The 23590-nt window shown below is 37.7% G+C and overlaps 1 protein-coding gene and 1 pseudogene across 6 annotated transcripts in view; one reads left to right on the forward strand and one right to left on the reverse strand.

The window, feature by feature from the left end:
* The window catches only part of NSD1 (nuclear receptor binding SET domain protein 1), a 153331-nt gene that overhangs the window by 27376 nt on the left and 102365 nt on the right, over window positions 1-23590 (forward strand). The window lies entirely within an intron of this gene.
* LOC148093235 (transcription initiation factor IIA subunit 2 pseudogene) lies at window positions 1074-1390 on the reverse strand (annotated as a pseudogene).

Here is a 23590-nt window from a genome sequence, read left to right on the forward strand (position 1 = left end):
TTTTTTAAAATATTTTTAAAAATTTATTTCAGAGAGAGGAAGGGAGAGGGAGAGAGAGAGAGATAGAAACACACCAGTGATGAGAGAAACATCTATCAGTTGCCTCCTGCATGCCCCCTACTGGAGATTGAGCCTGAAGCCCAGGCATGTGCCCTAACCAGGCATTGAACCTGAGACCTGGTGCATGGACCGATGCTCAACCAACTGAGCCACACTGGCTAGGTGGTTTTGTTTTTATTTTTATTTAAAAACACTTGTTTTTTAAATCTCTTGGATATATACCCATAAGTGGAATTCCTCTGGGCCATATGGGAATTTTGTTGAACATTTTCCCCCTTTTTTAAATTTTTTGTTATTGAGGTATGATTGACGTACAAAAAGCCATACATACTTAATGTATACATCTTGATGATTTTTAAGATAAGTACACACCTGTGAAACTGTCACCATGTATTATGCCATATGTTTAATCATAACCTCTAAAAGTTTCTTCCTCCCTCTTTCTTTTTTTAATCCTCACCCAAGGGGAGAGGATATTTTTTCCATTGATTTTTAGAGAGAGTGGAAGGGGGGGAAGAGAGAGAGAAAAACATGGATGTGAGAGAGAAACACATCAGTTGGTTGCTCCACCCTCATCCAGGGGCAGGGATCAAGCCTGCAATCCAGGTATGTGCCTGGGAATTGAACCTGTGATCCTCTGGTGTGCAGGCTGACGCACTAACCATTGGGCACCACCACCCAGGGCACACCCTCTCTCTTTTTAAGAACATTAAACAAAAGATTTATTCTCTTAACATATATATTTTTAGTTTTAAAATGAGTTTATTAAAGAATATTATTAGGAAGGCAACAAGGTTTGATTTGTCATTTAAAAAAGTTCTGTTTCTTCATGCTGTGTACTAAAGGTAATGTAAGAGGCTACAGAGTTACAAGCTTTTTTCTACTGGATTCTCTGGTAGTATAGCACAGTGTAGTCATTTCTGCAGTGTAGAATAAATAAAGTCTCTTCTGTGCCTCTCTTTAAAAAGTGATGAGTAACAACAGAAGATTGCATAAAAGAGTCATTTTTCTATTCATTCTGTAATATTGGAGCAAGTATTTTTACCATTACAGTCTATAATTTTCATTTTATCCAATTTAATAATTTCCGTCACCTCTCTGAATTCAACATCATTCAATACAAAACTCCATACATTACGTATTTAGAGAGCCCCTGAAGTTGATGCTGTTCCTGACTCTCTGAGCCAATGCTTGAATTTGTAGCCTTATCAAACTGAAGTAGAACTGGAAGGGTAAGTTGGGGGGTGATCTCTTGAGAATGTATGAGCTCAACAAGGCTTTCCTGAAGACTGTTTCTCAAAGTGGTATTTCTGTATAACTGATATGCCATGGCTTAGGAGAAAGAAACTGATTTTCTTATTCAGTTGATGTCCTATGGGGAAGGCACTTCCCACCAAGGAGCAGATAGAAGCAGCATTGCCAGGAGCCCAGCAGGAGGTACATACCACCTCCCCCCCCCCCTTACTTTATGCTGCAGCAGAAAACCCCATTACACAGTATTGTTAACTATAAGCACTATGCTATACTGTACATCTCTAGGACCTCACATCCTGCATAAATGAAACTGTATCCTTTGACTAATAACACATTATCGATCCCTTCTCTCCAGAGCCCCTGGTAAACCACCAGTCTACTTTCTTCTATGAATTTGAGTAGTTTGGATTCCTTACGTAAGTGCAATTACGTAGAATTTGTTCTTTTGTGTCTGGCTTATTTCCCTTAGCATAATGTCCTCTGTGTTCATCCATGTTATAGCAAGTGGTAGGACTTCTTTCTTAAAAAGAACGCTGAATAATACTCCATTGTACATGTAATACCATATTTTCTTTTTCCGTTTATCTATTGGTAGACAGGTTGTTTCTAGGTCTTTGCTATTATAAACAATTTTACAGTGAAAATGGAAGTTATCTCTGAGGTCCTGATTTCAGTTCTTTTGGGTATTTCACTTCTCAGAAGTGAGATTTCTGGATCATAGCATAGTTATGTTTTTAATTTTTTGAGGAACCTTCTTACTGATTTCCCTGGTACCAATTTATATTCCCACCAACAGTGTAAAATAGCTAAGGGGTTCCCCTTTTTTCACATTCTTACCAACAATGTTATCTTTATTCTCTTTTTAAAATTGCCTTTTATTTTATTTTAAAATTTATCTTTATTTCTGAAAGTATTACAGATGTTCTTGTTGACCCTTTATCCTTTGATAATAGCCATCCTAACAGACTTGAGGTGATAATGCATTGTCGTGGTTTTTAAAGAGTGAAAACATCTTTCCATTTAACCTTATTCTATTTTGATGGCAACTAGAGCCTTGATATTGACAAGAATAAGAGGCACTTGACATTTCGGTCTGATCTTATGAGGACTTAAAGGCTAAATTGAACAGAATCTATATGCCTTCAGAAATTGTATTTGAAATTTTTACTTAATATCAAGGCAGTTTCCAAATACTAGACACATTAAGTCACTCAAGTAGTGTAGGTAGGAGACAAAAATAATATACTATTGTTTCCCTGAAGAGAAGATTTATAATGCTGTATAAGTGATGACAAACATAATTTTTAATATTTTATCATCTGGTGGGTAGTTTAAAAATTCTGGCAGTTTAGGGCCTGCGTTGTCCAAGTTAATTCCCTTTTTTAAAAAAATTTATCTTTATTGTCAAACGTATTACAGATGTTCCCCTTTTTTCTCCCCCATTGATCCCCTCCATACCACATCCACTCTACCCCCAGGCCTTCCCCATACTATTGTCTGTGTTTGTGGGTTATGCTTTTATGCATATAGATTCTTTGATTAATCTCTCCTCACCCATTCTCCTACCCATACCTTCCCTCTGAGATTCCTTAGTCTGTTCCATGCTTCGATGTCTCTGGATCTGTTTTGTTCATCACTTCATTTTTTTCTTTATATTCTACATATGAGTAAGATCATGTGATACTTAGCTTTCTCTGACTGACTTATTTTGCTTAGCATAATACTCTCCAGTTCCATCCATGCTGTCCCAAATGGTAGGAGATCCTTCTTTTTTACAGCTGCATAGTATTCCATGGTGTAAATGTAACAGCCTTTTTATCCAATCATCTATTGATGGACACTTGAGCTATTTCCAGATCTTAGCTATTGTAATTGCACTGCTGTGAACATAGAGGTGCATATATTCTTTCTGATTGGTGCTTCAGATTTCTTAGGATATATTCCTAGAAGTGGGATCATTGGGTCAAATGACAATTCCATTTTTAATTTTTTGAGGAATCTTCACACTGTTTTCCACTGTGACTGCAAAGCCATTCTGATAGGTGTGAGGTGATATCTCATTGTCATTTTAATTTGCATCTCTCTGATGATTAGTGACTTTGAGCATTTTTTCATGTCTCTTGGCCATTTGTATGTTGTCTTTGGAGAAGTGTCCATTTAGATCCTTTGCCCACTTTTTAATTGGATTGTTTGTCTTCCTTTTGTTACGTTGTATGAGTTCCCTTATATATTATGGATATTAATCCTTTATTAGATGTATCATTGGCAGATATGTTCTTTTATATAGTGGGCTCTTTCATTTTGTTGATGGTTTCTTTTGCTGTGCAGAAGTTTTTTATTTTGATGTGGTCCCATTTGTTTATTTTCTGCTTTGTTTCTCTGGCCCTAGGAGATGTATTGGCAAACATCTCTTGCCCTATGAGAGATGTCTGAGATTTTGCTGCCTCTGGTTTCTTCTAGGATTTTTATGGTTTCATTTAAGTCTTTTATCCATTTTGAGTTTATTTTGTGTATGGTGTAAGTTATTGGTCTAGTTTCATTTTTTTGCATGTACCTGCCCAATTTTCCTGACACCATTTATTGAAGAGACTGTCTTCATTGTATGTTCTTGCCTCCTTTGTCAAATATTAATTGAGCATAATGGCTTCGGTCAATTTCTGGGTTCTCTATTCTATTCCACTGACCTGTATGTCTGTTCTTGTGCCAGTACCAGGTTATTTTGATTACAGTGGCTTTGTAGTATAACTTGATATCTGGTATTCTGGTCCTCCCAACTTTATTATTATTTCTCAAGATTGCCATGGCTCTTCGAGGTCTTTTTTGGTTCCATATAAATTTTTGAAGTGTTTCTTCTAGATCTGTGAAATATGCCATTGATCTTCTTTAATAGGTATTGCACTGAATTTATAGATTCCTTTCGGTAGTATGAACATTTTAATGATGTTGATTCTTCCAATCCATGAACATGGTATATTTTTCCACTTGTTTGTGTCTTCCTCCATTTGTTTTTTCAGTGTCCTATAGTTTTCCGAGTACAGGTCTTTTACCTCCTTGGTTATGTTTATTCCTAAATATCTTAATTTTTTTGTTGCAGTGGTAAATGGGATTGTTTTCTTAGTTTCTCTTTCTGAGTACATTATTGGTGTATAAAAATGCCGTTGATTTCTGGGTGTTAATTTTGTATCCTGCTACCTTGCTGAATTCATTTATTAAATCTAGTAGTTTTTGGGTGGAGACTTTAGGATTTTCTATGTACAGTATCATGTCACCTGCAAATGACAGTTTTATTTCCTTTCTAATTTAGATGCCTTTTATGTTTTCTTGTCTAATTGTTGTGGCTAGGACTTCCAGTACTATGTTGAATAAGAGTGGTGAAAGTGGATACCCCTGTATTGTTCCTGTTCTTAGGGGAAATGGTTTTAGTTTTTGCCCATTGAGTATGATGTTGGCTGTAGGTTTGTCATATATGGCCTTTATTATGTTGAGGTATGATCCTTCTATTCCCACTTTGCTGAGAGTTTTTATCAAAAATGGGTGTCAGGTTTTGTCAGATGCTTTTTCTGCATCTGTTGATATGATCATGTGATTTTTGTCTTTCAGTTTGTTTATGTGATATATCATGTTTATTGATTTGTGAATATTGTACCAGCCTTGCATCCCTGGAATAAGTCCCACCTAGTCATGATGTATGATCTTTTTAATATATTGCTGGATCTCATTTGCTAATATTTTGTTGACAATTTTAGCATCTGTGTTCATCAGGAATATTGGCCTGTAATTCTTTCTTTGTAGTGTCTTTATCTGGTTTTGGAATTAGGCTAATGCTGGCCTTATTAAAAGAACTTGGAAGTGTTCCTTCCTCTTGGATTTTTTGGAATAGTTTGAGGAGGATAGGTGTTAGTTCTTCTTTGAATGTTTGGTAAAACTCCCCATGTGAAGCCGTCCAGACCAGGGCTTTTGTGTCCTGGGAGTTTTTTGATTACTGCTTCAACTTCATCAGCAGTTATCAGTCTATTCAGGTTTTCTTGACTCTTCCTGATTGAGTTTTGGAAGGTTACATTTTTCTAGGCATTTGTTCATTTCATCTAAGTGGTCCAGCTTGGTGGCATATAGTTGTTCATAGTATTGTCTTGCAGTCCTTACTGTTGGGTCAGTTGTTACTTTACCTCTTTCATTTCTGATTTTGTTTATTTGGGTCCTCTCTCTCTGTTTCTTGATGAGTCTGACTGAAGGTTCATCAATCTTGTTTTATCTTTTCAGAGAACCAGCTCTTGGTTTCATTGATCTTTTGTATTGTTTTTTTTAGTCTCTATGTCATTCATTTCCACTCTGATCTTTATTATTTCCTTCTTCTACTTACTCTGGGCTCTTCTTGTTGTTCTCTTTCTAAATCTAAGTTGTAGGGTTAGATACTTTATTAGAAGTTTTTCTTGTTTTTTGAGGTAGGCCTGTAGTGCTATGAACTTCCCTTTCAGGACTGTTTTCATTGTGTCCCATAGATTTTCAGTTGTTGTGTATTCATTTTCATTTGTTTCCAGGAAGTTTTTGGTTCCTTCCTTGATCTCTTTGGTAACCCATTCATTGTTTAAAAACATGCTATTTAGCCTCAATGTTTTTGAATGTTTTTTTAGTGTTTTTATTGTAGTTGATTTCTAATTTCATACTATTGTGATCCGAGAAGATGCTTGATATGACTTCAGTCTTCTTGAACTTGTAGAGACTTGTTTTGTGTTCTAACATGCAGTCTATCCTTGAGAATGTCCTGTGTGCACTTGAAAAGAATGTATATTCTGTATCTTTGGGGTAGAATGTTCTGTAAATATTAATTCATCTGATCTAGTGTGTCATTTAGTGTCACTGTTTCCTTGTTGATTTTTTGTCTGGAAGACTTATCCAGTGAAGTCAGTGGGGTGTTAGAATTCCTTAGTATTACTGTGTTGCTGTCAATCTCTCCTTTAAAATCCTCCAGAAGTTTTTTTTATATAGGTTCTCCTATATTGGGTGCATATATGTTTATCAGGGTGATATCCGCTTGTTGGATTGATCCCTTTAGTATTATGTATTGACCTTTTTTGTCTCTCGTTATGGTCTTCATTTTGAAGTCTATTTTGTCAGATAAGAGTATTGCTACCCCAGCCTTTTTTCATTTCCATTTGCATGGAAATTATTTTTCCATTCCTTTATGCTCATCCTGTGTGAGTCTTTTTCTGAGGTGGATCTCTTGTAGACAGCATCTTGGGTCTTTTCTTATCCATTCAGCTACCCTATGTCTTTTGATTGGGACATTTAATCCATTTATATTTAAGGTTATTATTGATAGGTACTTATCTATTGCCACTTTAATTCTTTTCTTTTTTTTAAAATATATCTTTATATTTCAGAGAGAGGAAAGGAGATGGAGAGAGAGATGTAGAAACATCAATGATGAGAGTCATTGATTGGCTGCAGCCCGCAACCCAGGCATGTGCCCTGACCGGGAATCGAACCCCAATTCGCCTGGATCCTAGGTTGACGCTCAACCACTGAGCCACGCCCGGCCGGGCGCCACTTTAATTCTATATGCCTATTTTTTTTCTTTCTGTTTCTACTTCTTAATACAGTAGTCCCTTTAACATTTCTTCCAGTGCTGGTTTGGTGGTGATAAACTCCTTTAGCCTTTTTTTGTCTGGGAAGCTCTTTATTTCACCATCTATTTTGAACAATAGCCTTGCTGGATAGAGTAGTCTTGGTTTCAGGTCCTTGCTTTTCATTATCTTGAATACTGCAAGCCATTTCCTCTGGCCTGTAGAGTTTCTGATGAGAAATCAGCTGACAGCCTTATGGGAGCTCCTTTGTAAGTAACAGCTTGCTTTTCTCTTGCTGCTTTTAGGATTCTCTTTTTGTCTTGACTTTTGGCATATTAATTATGATGTGTCTGGGTGTGGGCCTCTTTGGGTTCTTCTTGCTTGGGACTCTCCTGAACTTGTGTGACTTTTTCCTTGACCAGGTTAGGGAAGTTCTCTGCTATTATTTCTTCAAATAAATTCTCTGTCCCTTGCTTATTCTCTCCCCCTTCTGGCACTCCTATGATGCAAATATTGTTATGTTTCATGTTGTCCCACAACTCCCGTAAACTGTCCTGTCTTTTAGTTGCTTTTTCTTTTTGGATCTCTGATTGAGTGATTTTTTTCTACCCTGTCTTCTAATTCGTTGATCTGATCCTCGGCTTCCTGTAATCTGCTGTTTATTTCTTCCAATGTATTCTTTTTCTGCTATGTCATTCTTAATTTCCTTCATAGTTTCTTTATCTTTTCTCATCATCCTTACAATCAATATTCTGTTCCGTATATCTTTTAGATTGCTTATCTCCATTTCACTTAGCTCTTCTTCTGAAGACTTCTCTTGTGTTTTTTTCATTTGGGGCTTGCTTTTTTGTCTCCTCATTTTGGCCGCCTGTTTGGGTTTGTTTCTATGTATTGGGTAGATCTGCTAAGACTCTGTCCTTTTTTTTTTTTAAACATATCTTTATTGATTTCAGAGAGAGGAAAGGAGGGGGAGAGAGAGAGATAGAAACATCAATAATGAGAGGCATTGATTGGCTGCCTAGCCCGCAACCGGGGCATGTGCCCTGACTGGGAATCGAACCCCGATCTCCTGGATACTAGGTCGATGCTCACCTGCTGAGCCACGCCTGGCCAGACTCTCAGTCCTTTTGGATGGTCTCTGGTGCAGTCCAATATCAGACACTGTTTGTGTATGGCCTTGAGTACCCTGTTTGGAGTTATCAACAACCCATGGCTTGTGCTTCCCCCTGCTGGGGCTGAGTGTGTTTGGACAGGACCAGATTGCACACCAAAGTTTGCTTTTCCAAGGTCTGGTTCCAGAAGCAGATCAGGCAAACTGAAAGCACTCTGAGGTTCACCTCCACCTGCAGGCTGATTAATCTGATTCTCTTAATGAGCGTTAGGTGTAGACCAAAGCAAGGCACAAACTCCACAGGGTGGGACAAGAGGTTTTCTAGTGGGTGGGGCAATTGCTTCCTCCCCAGGCAGAAGCTGCCTGGCTGGCAAGGGTCTGCCTGAAAAAGATGTCCTCTGCAGTGTGGGGGAATGACTCAGCACTGGAATCCAGACGGCTGCCCTCTGAGCTCTATCTTCCAAGCCCGCAACTCTGAATTCTCACACTGCTCTAGCCTACTCTGCCCTCCCTCCACCAGAGCCCAAGGTGAGTGGCTGCACACCAAACTTTGTGTGTTGGCCCTTTAAGAGGATGTCTGCATTTTCAGCCGCCTCTTCCTGGCAGACATAAACCCTGCTGCTTTTCACAGCCAGATGTTATGTGGGCACCTTTCTTAGTTCTCATGTTCTGGGCTCAGGAGTCCAGCTTGGGGTTTAGACCCAGAGTTCTCAGTGGGAACCCACCACAGCTGAAATATCCCTCTCAGACCTTCAGCTGCTGCCTGTGGAAGCCCAGCCAGCCCTCTCGCTCCTCCGCACTTCCTACCAGTCTCTATGCAGTCACCGCTTTTGGTCTGGGTTATGAGGGTGCTCTGCAGCTAGTCTTCAGTTGATTATTCAAGATCGTTTTTCTATATTTTAGTTGTGTTTCTGGTTTTATCCTGGGAGAGTGTCAGTGTAGCTTCCATTCAATCTGCCGCCATCTTGGAATCCCCCCCAGCCCTTTTCTTGATTAAATATTTGTTTGGTTTCCGTAAACCTTTAGATGTTTCCCAGTTCTGATATTTGCTTATGATAGTTTTCCTGCTATTTATATTTTTTTGGAGGGACTGGCTACTGATTTTCCCTATTCTCCTATTTCTTCTGATACTGGTTTAGACATTTTGACTCTTGGCTGTCTTTGTTCAAACTATTTTGTAATTGTCCTCAGGTCTTGCTGCTTTTATGAGGTTACAATCAAGTAAAGATTGAATTTGAAGATAACTGTTTAGGTTCTAAGTGTGACTTGAAATTAACATGAATGATTTTTATAATGTGATAGTGGATTCTACTTTTAGTGGTCGTGTTTGGCAAACACTACCAAATCGGGTCACTAGCAGAGCCACGAATTGTTTTACATTTTGGAATGGGTAAGCGAAAATCAAAAGAAATATATTTTGTAACATGTTAAAATTATGTGAAATTCAAATTTCAGCATCCACATATAAAGTTCTTTTGGAACATGGCATTTTTACATGTTGTCTATGGCTACTTTTGTGTTATGATGGGAGAGTTGTGTAGTTGGGAAAAAGAAGCTATGTCTTACAGAGTCTTAAGTTACTTACTATCTGGCCTTTAACAGAAAGAGTTTATCAACCTCTTGTGTTTGTTATCCCAAGAGTTATTAAATGGTTTTATAAGGGTAATACTTATTTATACCAGTTCTGATGTGTTGTCCAAGTATTATTTTGTTCATAAGCACATCTAATATTTCATTTATTTATTTATTTATTTATTTATTTATTTATTTATTATTCCTCACCCGAGGAAATTTTCCCATTGCTTTTCAGAGGGGGGGGGGTGGGGGGTGGGGAGAGAAACATCAATGTAAGAGAGACACATGATTGGTTGCCTCTTGGATATGCCTCAACTCAACTGGGATCGAACCTATAACCTAGGTACGTGCTCTTGGCTGCAATCGAACCTGGGACCCTTCAGTCCATTTGCTCACGACCCTCTAACCACTGGGCCAAACAGGCTAGGGCTAATATTTTAAGTTTTAATGAATGGAAACAGTAATTGGTAGTTAAATTAACTATATATACAACTTGCTGTTTAATGGGAAGGATGTTTATAGGTAGTCTTATACATATTATCATTTTGGCCAGCGTCTCTTGGTTTTTAGAAAAGAGGGAAAAACATTCTTCCGTGTTCCCAATGCTGTTATAACATTTTTCATAATATATTTTGATTACTTTTGTGTCCTATGTACCCCAACAACTTCACGCTTGTGATTTTGTTGTCTTTATTTTGCATCTTTGAGCGCTATCACAGTTTCTAGTAAGTAGATAAGCAACAAATATTTGCAGGAGGAATGTTGAATGAATATTCCATGAGATAAGTATCTGATTCATTTCTCATCTTGGTCTTCTTGGAGAAAGGAAAGCTAGATTATATTTTTTTATATGTAAAAAAAATAAGCTGGGGCTTGCCAGAGATTGACCAGTTGGAGAAAATTATTATATATTCAAGGTACCATTGTCCAAAATAGTTATCTGCCTTTTAACTCATCAAAGTATAGCTTATAAATATATATATTATTTCATTGATTTTTGGTTTTGGCCTGTATTATCACAAATGTGACAAAAGATAAGGGTTAATTTCCTGTAATTAATTTCTGTGGTGGGTAGAAAGATAATTTAAATGCTTATATAAGTTACAGAAAGTAATAGTATTTTGAAAGTGTTGTTTAGTGGTTATTGGAAGGACAAGTTTTGTTAAAGCTTTAATTATAGCCTTGGCCAGCGTGGCGCAGTGGTTAAAGCGTTTGCCCATGCACCAAAGGGTTAGAGAGTTTGATTCCCAGGCAGCGCCAGATACCTGGGTTGCAGGTTTGATCCCCAGCCCTGCTGGGGTGCGTGCGGGAGGCAACCAGTTGATGTGTGTCTCTCACATTGATGTTTCTCTCTCTCTCTCTCTGTTTCTATCTCAGAGATCTCACTTCTCTCTCTCCCCTTTCTCCCTCTCTCCCACTCTCTCTAAAAATCAGTGGAAAAAAATATCCTCAGGTGAGGATTAACAAAGAACAACAAACAAAATACTTTCACTAGTGTTATATCATTTAAATCACACGGTAAAAGGGTACTTTGTATGTCATTTAAAATAATACATATAGCTCTGTCCGGACAGCTCAGTTGGTTAGAGCACAGTCCCAATATGCCAAGGTTGTGGATTCAATCCCTAGTCAGAGTACATACAAGAATCAACCTGTGAATGCATAAATAAGTGGAACAACAAATCAATATTTCTCTCTCCCTCTCCCTTAAATCAATAAGTAAAAATTTAAAAAATATATAAAATAAAATATCAACATGCCGGATAATGTTTAAAAAATTAATCTCCAGAATGGCAAATCATATTCTATCTATATTTACAGCAAAGCTTATTTGTTTCTTGTTTTTTTATATGTTGTTACTGATTTTAGAGAGAGGAATGGAAAGGGAGAGATAGTAACAACAATGCATCAACATTGATTGGCTGCCTCCTGCCCACCCCATGCTGGGGATCGAGCCCGAAACCCAGGCATGTACCCTGACTGGGAATGGAACTGTGACCTCGTGGTGCATAGGGCGATGCTCAGCTACATAGCCACACTAGCCAGGCAGCAAAGCTTATTTGTGATGCGAACATTCAGACAAAAAAACCACTACCTTTTCTTCATTTCCATGACTTCAAACTCATTTTGAAATTGAGGGGTTGAAAACTAAAGTTCTTTGTTTTTTAATCCTCACCAGAGGATATGTTTTAGTGATTTCCTGAGAGAGAGAAAGGGAGAGAGAGAGAGAGAGAAACATCAATTGTTTACCTCCTTTACTTGCTCTGACTAGGGGATTGAATGTGAAACCTTGTGGTGTACTGGAGGATGCTCCAACCAACTGAGCTACCTGGCTGGGGCTCTGTTAGTTTTTATGATTGTGTATCCAGTATACTGTGCATTTACCTAAAACATTTTAAATTGGCATTTGCATTACTTTTCCTGATTTTTATCTAGCAGATTTCATTTTTACAAGGTACACATCATATTGGAAGAGCTTTTAACAACTTTCTATTTGGTATTTTGCAAAAAATCCTTTGGTGGTAACCTCAGGATTCTTTAACTCCAGAACAGTCCAGAGCCCAGGTCCCAGTTTTTGGATAGAGCAAGATGGCAGACACCCAGCCTTTGGGGGTCAGTCAAAATTGGGCTCAACAATTAATGATGTCTCCTTGGAAGTTTTCTGTTTTGGGTTTCTTAATAGTAAATGGAGGTTATATCCACCTTCTAGGGTTTTTGTTATTCTGTTAATATTACATGCAAAAGGGCTTGGCACATATGGAAAGTTCTCAGAAATGTATTTCTCCTCTTAGCCTAAGGTTCACCTTGTTTCCTGTTTTTTAAAATGTCAAGATTTTTCTTTAAAAATTTAAACATTGGCCCCCAAACATTGGGCTTTTATTTATTTATTTCTTTTCCTGCCTTTTTAAAAAAATATATCTTTATTGATTTCATTTTATTTTTATAATTTTTTAATTTTTTACTTTTTCAATATATCTTTATTGATTTCAGAGAGAGGAAAGGAGAGGGAGAGAGAGAGAGACAGAAACATCAATGATGAGAGAGTCATGGATCAAGCCCACAACCGGGCATGTGGCATGTGCCCTGACTGGGAATCGAACCCTGATCGCCTGGATCCCAGGTCGACACTCAACCACTGAGCCACGCCCGGCCGGGCTTTTTATTGATTTCAGAGAGAGGAAAGGAAAGAGGGGGGGGGGGCGGGGAGAGAGAGAAACATCAATGATGAGAGATTCATTGATCGGCTGCCTCCTGCATGCCCCCTGACTGGGAATCGAGCCCGCAACCCGGGCATGTGCCCTGACCGGGAATCGAACCCCGATCTCCTGGATCCTAGGTCGATGCTCAACCGCTGAGCCATGCCCGGCCGGGCAACATTGGGCTTTTAAATTATACATGTTGCTGATCAGCTTGACATACTTACTTGACCGAGTAGATTTAGACTGGTTGGCTCTTATAGTCATCAGGTTCATATTTGATCTTATTTGTTCACCAGAAACTTTGGATACAGAATTTCCATAAATCCATCAGGTTTAGTTTTGAGAATCTAAATGTGGATAAATTGTGGATTACACTGTTTTGTTTTGTTTTCCTAGTTTCTTCATATTTGTATCACAAGCCTCTTAGCACATGCAATAGCTTTCTTTTCTCAGCTGTTCTTTGTACTTATGTCATCCCTACCTCTTTGTGGGAATCAAACTTTATACCACTGAAGAAGACTAGTTCAATTTCTGGAATATTTCTAGTAGACTTTTGGCAGCTGAAGGACAAAGTGCCCATTGGCTTTGGTTTTAAATGTGTGTGACACTTCAACAGATGCTTTGCAGATTTGTGTTTTCAAGCCTCCCCTTTGCATTTCATGCTGTTTCCCCACCTGCATGTATGAAAGTTGTGTTATGTTCCAAGGTCTGAAGTGGAAGATAAAAAACTTTCACATTTACAGTATTTTATTGTTATTTTTTTCTTTCATTTATTCATTCATCATTCAACGATTACTGAACACTGACAATGTGCCAAGCACTGTTGTAACGGCTGGGAATACAACCGATGAGCAAAAACACATAGGTGTACCCTCAGGGGTCTTTCAGTCAGGGATGGCATCGGGGGAAGACAAACCTTAAGCAAGAAATCCCACAATAGATATATCATTGCAGTTAAACTGAGGACTAGGAAGAGGGGAAATGTAAGGAACTTTGAGCATGCATCCCAGGGAGACTTGATCTAGTTTGGGGCTCTGGGAGGCTTTCCTAGGAAAGTGACATGGAAATTGAGTTCCATGGATTGAGTATGAATTAACTTGAACATAAAAGTGGCTGGGGGAGAGGGAGTGAGAGCAGGAGAAAGAAATTAAAAGAGCATTTTAGGCAGAAGGACCAGCTTGAGTAAAGGCGAAAGGAAGCCAGAGTATTTTTAGTAATTTTGCAAAGGCAGTGTGAGCTTATGGTTGGATCCTGGGTATCCTGAGGGTCTGTAATTCAGGTTTCTTTTATTTAAAATTCAGTATTAGATTGTGTGTTCACACAAGTGTGGGTGAGAAGAAACTCTTCATACCAATCAGTGCCAATTTTTCTTTCTGCTCTAATTAGTGTCTCTGTCAAGGTGCCTTTTAAAGAAATACTTATTTTAGTTAAGATTCTAGAACCACTTTTTGGTTAGTTTCCTTCTTGAAAAAGGCATCATTTGTTAAATTCATAATATTTGATATGCTTTAAATTTAAAAGGATTTATAGTGAAAAGTTTTAAAATCACCTAATTTTCCTCCCTGGCAATCAGTTATCAGTTTCTTGTATGTTGTCTTTTCAGATATTTTATGCATGTGTAAGCAAATGCATATAATCTCCATTTCAAGCATTTACAAAATTTTATTTATTGATTTTAGAGAGAAAGGAAGAGAAAGAGAGAAACATCAATTTGTTGTTCCACTTATTTATGCATAAATTCATTGGTTGATTCTTATACGTGTCCTGACTGGAGATCAAACGTGCAACCTTGGTGTATCGGGATGATGCTATAATCATTTGAGCTACCTGGCCGGGGCAATTTTTTTCTTTTTTAACAATAGTAGCACACTATACTACTTTTTGCACCTTTGTTTTGTGTGTGTGTGTGTTTTTAACCAATTATATCTCATAGGTCATTCTATATCTGTATACAGTGGTGCCTTGGTTTTCAAATGTAATCTGTTCCGGAAGACCGTTTGAGTTCTGAAACATTTGAAAACCAAGGGATCAACAGCCAACAGCTAGGCCTCAGGATCTTGCCCTCAGTGGAAGCCGTGTGGCATGTTCAAATTCTGAGATGTTCTAGAAAACCGAAGCATTTGCTTCCAGGTTACGGCATTCATAAACCGAAATGTTCGTCAACAGAGACGTTCGAAAACCGAGGTACCATTGTACAAAGAACAGCTTAATTCATTTTTATGGCTGCAGAATGATTATTGTGTGATATACCATAATTTTGTTCCTTAGTGATGGATGTTTAGTTTTTTTTTTTGATCTTTTGCTATTACAAATAGTGCCTTACCCATTGACTTTGTACCTCATTTCGTAATTGAGCATGTGTATACCTACAGGATAAATTGTTTTAACAAATACTTATTGAGCACCTGCATTGTCTTAAGTTTTGCTGATGATAGTGTTTGGTTGAGCAGACTTTTTTTGAGTACTTAGTAAGTGTTGGAGTTTAAAAATGAGCAAGACCAAAAACAATGAATAAAAAAATTAGATACTGTCCCTGTCCTTGAGACTTAGAATCTGAAATTAATATCATTGTAATGTGTGAAGTGCAGTAATGAGAGGTATACACAGGGGAATGCAGAGCCTTAAGTAGGGGTAAAGTGGGCCCAAGGAGAACATTTGCCTTGCTCAAGGAGAAACTTCTTAGAGCCAGATCTTGAAGTGTGAGTAGATATTAGCCAGAAGGGGAAAAGAAGCATACTTTTGATAGATGGAAAAGCAGATCAAGGGCCTGGAGGTGTAATAGCATGAGATTTTGGTGTAACTGCAAAGTATAAATTTTGTGGTGCATGTGGTGATGGGCCCTGAAATTGGATGAATAAGTAGGGGTCCGGTCAGGAAGGGTTTTATTTGTCAGTCTAAAAACTTAAACTTTGTGTTTTTTACATTTTAGCTTCAAATGAAATCTCATATAGAACACTGTATAAAACAAAAGGATGGAGCTGCTTTGATTTGGGGTAGAGATAAGCAGGCAGGTTTTCTCCGATCTTTTGGGCAGCCCCTGAGGGACTCTCCAGACCACTGTCTTCTAGGAACACAATTGAAACTACCTCTGGAATGAAGTTTCAAGGGAAGGCTCTGGAGAAGCCCAGAGGGGGAGAAGTCACCAAAACCACTAAATATAAAATATAGCAGTTCCTCCCCTCAACCTGTTTCAGGTAGCCTCTGGTAAAATTGGTTTCCTTATACCACAGTTGCTGTACATTCATTGTTTCACTTAAAGTTGCAGAACCTCTCCGCTTACTGTACCACTTAGTGTATGTTGTTAGATGTGGCAGTAACTGGGTGTGAGGCAAGGCAGAAGGAAGCAAATCACATATATTGGGGCTGTTCTAAAATTGTTACTTCTGTTCTTTAGTCTGTTAAGAGATGATTAACATTAATTTTAAAAAGTATCCTGTTAGAGATAAATGTTGAAATAATATGAATGAAATGATATATCTGGAAATTTGCTTCAAAATAATTCCTGGTAAGGGGGTGTTATAAAAGAAGAAAGTGGGCATGAATGTATATTTGTTGAAAGTGAGTAATGGTTGCCAAGGAATTCATTGTACTATTTTTCCTTTTGTATAAATTTAACATTTTTCATAAAAAATTTTTAGAAAGTTCTGTGAATGATTTTTTTTAGACTAAGTATAAACATTACTTTTATTTTACTGGTTGATCATTATGAATTAGAAAATAAATACAGTGCTTAGACTGAGATATGTTTTTTTCTTTTTTTTAAATTTTCACCCAAGGAAATGTTTTTATTGATTTTTAGAGAGAGGAATGGAAAAAGAGATAGACACTGATGTGAGGGAGAGACATCTTTTTTTGCCTCCTGTACACACCCCAACTGGGGATGGAACCCGCAACATTTTGATGTACGGGACAGTACTCCAGCCAACTGAGCCACCACCCTGCAAGGTTGAGAGATGCATTTTTAAATGTTTTTAAAAATTAATTTCAAATTATGCAAAAATGCCCTATCATTTTTCTAGTGTTTTTCTTTGAAGGAAGTTTTTATTTTTATGCTCTTTTTTAGCTATTTAAATATCCAGATATAGTGTTATACCTGATTATGCTTTTTCAAATAAGCCATTTTTATGAGTAATTATGAGGAAGAATATAAGTAATTGTGATTTTTAAAAATATCTTCTGGTGACTGACAATTTAATTTCTCTTGTCAGTTATAAGCTGCATTAGTAATCAAGCGTAAACAGATTATTTAAGTTTGGGTTGCTTTGGAATTGGTTTCTTGTTTGTTTGTTTTGTTGTTAATCCTCACTGGAGGATATTTTTTCCATTGATTTTTAGAGAGAGTGGAAAGGAGGGAGAAGGGAGGGGGAGAGAAAGAGGGAGGGAGAGAAACATTCATTGATTGCCTTCCGTACACTTCCAAACTGGGGCCAGGGATCAAACCTGCAACCCTGGGAATCAGACCCTCAATCCTTCAGTGTGTGGGCTGATGTTCTAACCACTGAACCAATTGGTTTTCATTAATTAGAAAGTTTTCTTCTGATACTGGCTTAATGTGACTGGCTTTTTTTTTTTTTTTTTTTTTTTTTTAAGCAAATAGCTCAGAAATTTATAAAACAAAGTTATGATTTTTTTTTTTTTTTTGGAGAGACGGGGAGAGAGAAACATCCTTGTGAGTGAAACATCTTTCAGCCTCCCGCATGCCCCCTACTGGAGATCAAACCTGAAACCCAGGCATTGTGCCCTGATGGGGAATGGAACTAACAACTTTTTGGTGCATAGGAGACGCCCAATCAACTGAGCCACACCGGCCAGAGCTGTGACTGGCATTTTTATTAAAGTGCTACAGTCTATATATATTTGATAACTTATAATACTTCTGACACTAATTATCCAGGAACCAATATCAAGTTGCTATTATATCCATTTTATAGAAGAGCTTGAAGGAATGAACTGTTGTGTCTAGGGATGAACTCTGTTGTAGAGCTTTTATAAGACCTGGACTATCATCCTGTTTATTTGAAGGTTGAGCATCCCTCTAGAATTAAGGCTGGTATATTATTGTATAGTTAGAGAACAGATTCAAACCTTGAGCCTAGACTTATTTGATTGAGAAATTATGTCAATCTTTTCTGTAGACCAGGGCCTACCCTAGCTTGGTGGTCAGTAAATACTTGTTGAGTCAATGAAAGTAATATTTTACAGGTTTATTATAGGTTAGTTTCATAAAAGGACTTCCTAAAAAAAAAAATTGTACAAAAGTACTCACATTCTTGCCCCTGTGAGTCATCATCTTCTCTTGTATTCTCACTGTTGGGGTAGTAACTGATTTGGAATAGTTATACAGGGACTTAAGAGACCTGACAGAGATGCGTCACAGAGACCCTGAAGTGGCATAACTGTCTAGATTAGCTATTTTTAACTTGTGTATGGCAAGAATTTTTAAAACATGCAATACCTGACTTTAGTCATGGGCACTGACATATTTCCCTTTAGATTATCAAATAAACAAAATGACAACAGGCAACAAAATAGCAGCCTGGTGTGAATGAATCAAAATTTATATCTTTTTTGGGTTGTTAGATAGGCAAAAACCATAATTTTTTGTGTGTTGCAGTATTTTAGTAATTAGTTTTTGTGTGCCATGAGATGAAAAAGGTTGAAAAATCACTGGTCTAGATGACCAAACCTTACCTTTGACTTAAGGTTATCAGTTATTTGAATCATAAGCTGTGGGTGAATTTCAAAAGTAGTATATGTCACTCTTTTTTTTTTTTTTTTTAATATTTTTATGAATCCATTCTTTTTTAAAAAAAATATATCTTTATTGACTTCAGAGAGAGGAAAGGAGGGGGAGAGAGAGATAGAAACATCAATGATGAGAGAGTCACTGATCAAGCCCGCAACCCGGGCATGTGCCCTGACCGGGAATTGAACCCTGATCGCCTGGATCCTAGGTCGATGCTCAACTGCTGAGCCACACCCAGCCGGGCAGTATATGTCACTGTTTATCGAGTGCCTATTTTGTACTGGAATTGTGCCAGATCCTCTGTAGACATTTATTTCTGATTACATATCCCCATTTTACAAACGAAGGACTTGAGGTTCAGAGCAGTTAAGTAACTTGTCTGAATTTACAGGCAGGTTCCATTCCTAGTAGAGCATAAAAACCTGTGCTAAAATTCTTGTGTCCTGGGTCCTTCCATGGCATGAAAGGGGTATTAAGGCTGGAAAGACAGCATGGTTTTAGGGAAAAGGGACTAGAATAGTAGGTCAGATGCTCTAGTCTTTTCATTTTCTTAAGGAAATCACTTAGGTGTGTCAGAGAACATCATTTTGTTTTTTAAAAGTACATGTAAAGTTTAGGTTAATATGACTAAAAGTTCTCTGTTTTTAATTGCAAAAGGCTGTATATAGATTGTTTTATTACGTTTTCTGAAGGCATCTTCTATTTTTGAAAATATTTTCATTGTTTTTTTAGAGAGAGGAAGGGAGAGGGAGAATGAAAGAAACATCAGTGAGAGAGAGAAACATCCATTGGCTGCCTCCTGTACACCCCCTACTGGGTAGTGAGCCCCAAACCCGGGCATGTGCCCTGACCTGGCATCAAACTGGCGACCTCTTAGTGCACGGGATGACACTCAACAAACTGAGCCACCCGAACAGGGCAGCATCTTTGTTCTAAACATAAGCTAACTCTAGGCTCAAGTTTAGTGTTACCCATTGGTGACTTGCTTTTTGACAACATTGATTGGTTTAGGTGCAGGTTAAAGAAGTATAGTAAGGAACACAAATGTATATGATGTGTCCGTTTTGAAGTGAACAGGGGCATCTTCTTTTAGTTGAATCATAGTGTAAGGAACATAGTGTAAGAATCATAGTTGTGAGGAACATTTGCCCAGTGAAAGTTTTATGAGCATTATTTCCTTATTGAATGAGAGTTATGTCACTAATTATGTTAAGTACAGTTACTGGTACTAAAGGCTGAAACATACTGATGTTTTTATTTGTCTTTCTGTATAGTGACCTAGTGGAAAGAATACAGAAAATTGAACAGAACAGACATGGCTCTGTTTGGCATTTGGCTAGCTCATTTCCCATTTCTGAGCCTTAAATTCTATACCTATATAATGAGATAGTAATTAATATCTGCCTAATTGTCACTATGAGGTTTGAAAGAGAAAATATATGAATGTTCTTAGCAGTTTCAGGTACTTGGTTATCTTTAATACATTACAGCAGGTTCTCTGTTAATGTGATTAATGTTTCATTAAAATGTTGATGAGATGCCTAGGAACTTAATTAACTCTTATTTATATCAGTGGTAAAATTGGTTTTATTATGTGTTATTTTGCTTAAAGCTCCAGAACCTATTGACGACATTAAGTGAGGACTTACTATAAATATTTAATTTTTCTCTTGTGAATTAGACAACACTGGAATTGTATAATCAGTTACCTCTTGCTTATTTCACATTCATAACTATTTTGAGATTATCTTGTCTTACCCCTTCTCCCTCCATAAAGACAAACTCACTTAAGCCTGTAATTATAATCAAATACTAACTAGCTATATGATGCATTTGTTTCTAACCATGACTGTTTATCAGAATTACCTAATTAAAAAAATTAAATACCAAGAGCCTCACGCCTGATGTACTGAGTCAAGAATCTCCAGGCCTGTGGGATGGGGTGGGGTGGGGCTGTGTTATTTTATAAAACCTTAGGTGATTCTGATGAGCAGCCAGGGCTGAGAACCATTGATCTGCTGCCTCTAGCACTCAGAAACAAATCCCTAAAAGGCACAGACTAAAGCAAAAGTCAAAGGAGAAATAAATCCCATGTCATAACCAACAGTTACATGATGATGTAATGACAAAATGAGAATTGCTGGGTGCATAGTATGTTCTCAGACATTGAAAGAAAAATTATAGGCAGAAGGAGTACACAGAATAAAATTGATTTATGTCAGAATGGTCTGTCCCTAGATTTCTATTGTAGGGAAAATGCCTATGGTCAGTGTTATGAAATTCTTTAGATTAAGAAACCATGGAATGAATGCCCAGCCGGGCGTGGCTCAGCAGTTGAGCGTCGACCTAGGATCCAGGCGATCAGGGTTCGATTCCCGGTCAGGGCACATGCCTGGGTTGCGGGCTGCAGCCGATCAGTGACTCTCATCATTGATGTTTCTATCTCTCTCTCCCTCTCCCCTCCTCTCTCTGAAATCAATAAAGATATATTTAAAAAAAAAAAAAAGAAAGAAACCGTGGAAGGCCCTGAACTAATGATAGAATCATTCAGTTCCTATAACATAGGAGTAACTGCTACAATAGTTTATTTTGTTGCCTTAGGTCAGAGAGTATAGCTCTCCTTCCTCCTTTGAATCTCCAGGCCTGTCTTCTGCACTGTCATTAAACCTCTTTTATTGTAGGTGTGAGGATTAACAAGGCTTAAACCAAAGGCCTGGGCTAGCAGGAATACCTTGGCTTGCAGGTTTCTGTTCTACCTCTTTAGCAGGCTGCTCTCTCCAAGCAGCTTTAGTGCTCCTGGCCCAGCTGCTTCAGGCTGGGCTTCTGCTGATAATCTCATAGCCCCAAACTTACCAGGAGGTTCTAAATATACCAGTTTCCATGACCTGACCAACCTACCTTTGCTTTCCTGCTTTCATTGGACCAATTCCCTGCTTTTACTGTGTCCTTTTCCAAGACTTCAGTGATTCCCTTTGATCTATTGTCCACGCTTTCTCTTTGATCTATTGTTCCTGGGATCTGTCTAATAAGCAAGGGTTTTTTTCTCAGTAACAATTAACTTTTACACAATAATCTTTAGTCTTTTGCCTTAGATTGCTGCAGGCTACAATTGTAATGCTGCCTGAAATCACCTATCTAACTACTCCTTGCTAGATTTGTTTGCCTGGGTCCTAGGTCCCATTCTCTTCTCAGCAAAAGTATTTGAAGTAATGTATCTATGCAAAGAAATACAGTGAATAATATTATAGCAACTGTCTTTTCATTTGTTACTATGTGACAGGCACTTTCTAACAACTTTGTGCAGTATGACTCCAGAGAGCCCATGCTTTTAACTATTATGCTATACTCTCTCAAAATAGTTTAATACTAATAATTAAGGTAAAAAATAAAGAGAACCCTTGAGTGTTGCTACTTAGGGTAGAATCAGGCCTGGATAGAAGAAGAAGAAGTCTTCTAATTTCAAGGTTTTGAAACACTATAAGCTAACACCTACAGTGCTTATACACTAACAGCTACTGACATTTTTCATATTAAAGTGTTTATATATTGGCTTCCAGTAACCCTAAGAAGTAGGTACTATTATTGTCCCCATTTTACAGATGATTCAAATGAGGCTCAGAGGCAAACACTTTCAGATTCTTTAAAGACAGTTCAGAGAAGGATAATGCTGATTTCCTTGGGAAATTTTTCTCACTATTGCTAGCAAATTTTCTCTCACTATTGCTGTTGCATTTCTCTACATTTTATTTTGCCCTACAGATGAGATGTGTATTAAAATTTACTTAATATAGAGCATAGGCCTGCACACTGAAGGGTCTTGGCTTCCATTCCTGATCAAGGGCACATACCTGGGTTGCAGGTTTGTTCGTGGCCCTGGTTGGGGTACGTGGGGGAGGCAACCAATTGATGGTCTCTCTCATATTGTTTCTCTCTCTCCCCCCTTTCCTCCCTTCCACTCTTTCTAAAAATCAATGGGAAAATATCCTCAGGTGAGGAATAACAAAAAACAATAACAAATTATGGAAGAGCCCAGCTGCTGTGGCTCAGTTGGGTGTCATCCCATGCATCAGGAGGTTGCCCGTTTGATTCCCGGTCAGGACACATGCCTGGGTTTCAGGCTCAATCCCCAACAGGGGGCGTGCAGGAGGCAACCTATAGATGGTTCTCTCTCTCATTGATGTTTCCCTCTCTCCCTCTCCCTTCCTCTAAAAAAAATCAATGAAAATGTTTTCAAAAGCAGAAGATGCTTTTAGAAAACATAATAAAACAATCTGTATACAATCTTTTGCAATTAAAAAAGAGAACAGTTTTTAGTCATATTAACCTAAACTTTACATGTACTTTTAAAAAACAAAATGATGTTCTCTGACACACCTAAGTGATTTCCTTAAGAAAATGAAAAGACTAGAGCATCTGACCTATTCTAGTGCCTTTTCCTAAAGCCATGTTGTCTTTCCAGCCTTAATATCTTTTATACCGTGCAGGAGGCAGCCTATTGATGTTTCTCTCTTGCATCAATATTTCTCTCTCTCTCTCTCTCTCTCTCTCTTTCTCTCTCCCTCCCCCCCTCTCCTCTCCCTCCCTGTCTCTGAAATCAATAAAAACATGTTTAAAAATAAATATTATGGACTATATACCAAAAACCAGACACTTTAAAATGGTTTAATGGTGATTTTTATGATATGTGAATTTTATCTCAGTTAAAAAAAAGTCAACCTAGAAAGCTATGTGTGTAATACATGTTCAGTATACAAGAATTAGAAAATGTAGATAAGCCCAAAAAAATCACTTGGCATATCCAGCAATTCATTTATTCTGACCTCCATCCATGTAGACCTTTCCCATGTATATTTGCATATGAAAATGTTGTTTTTTAATAAAATTGGAGATAATTTTATACATTCCTTTTTCTAAGTCCCTCCACACTTAATATATATGTGTGTGTATAAAATTTTTATATAGCATTCCAATGTATTTAGATTCCTATAATTTATTTAGCTGAGTCCCTGTTCAACATCTAGATTATTTCCACTTCTTAGCCATTTAAAAAGTGATGAGAATAAAACACCTTTTAAGTATT

The sequence above is a fragment of the Miniopterus natalensis genome, chromosome 4 (genome assembly GCF_054644295.1).
Source record: "Miniopterus natalensis isolate mMinNat1 chromosome 4, mMinNat1.hap1, whole genome shotgun sequence".
Lineage (NCBI taxonomy): Eukaryota > Metazoa > Chordata > Mammalia > Chiroptera > Miniopteridae > Miniopterus > Miniopterus natalensis.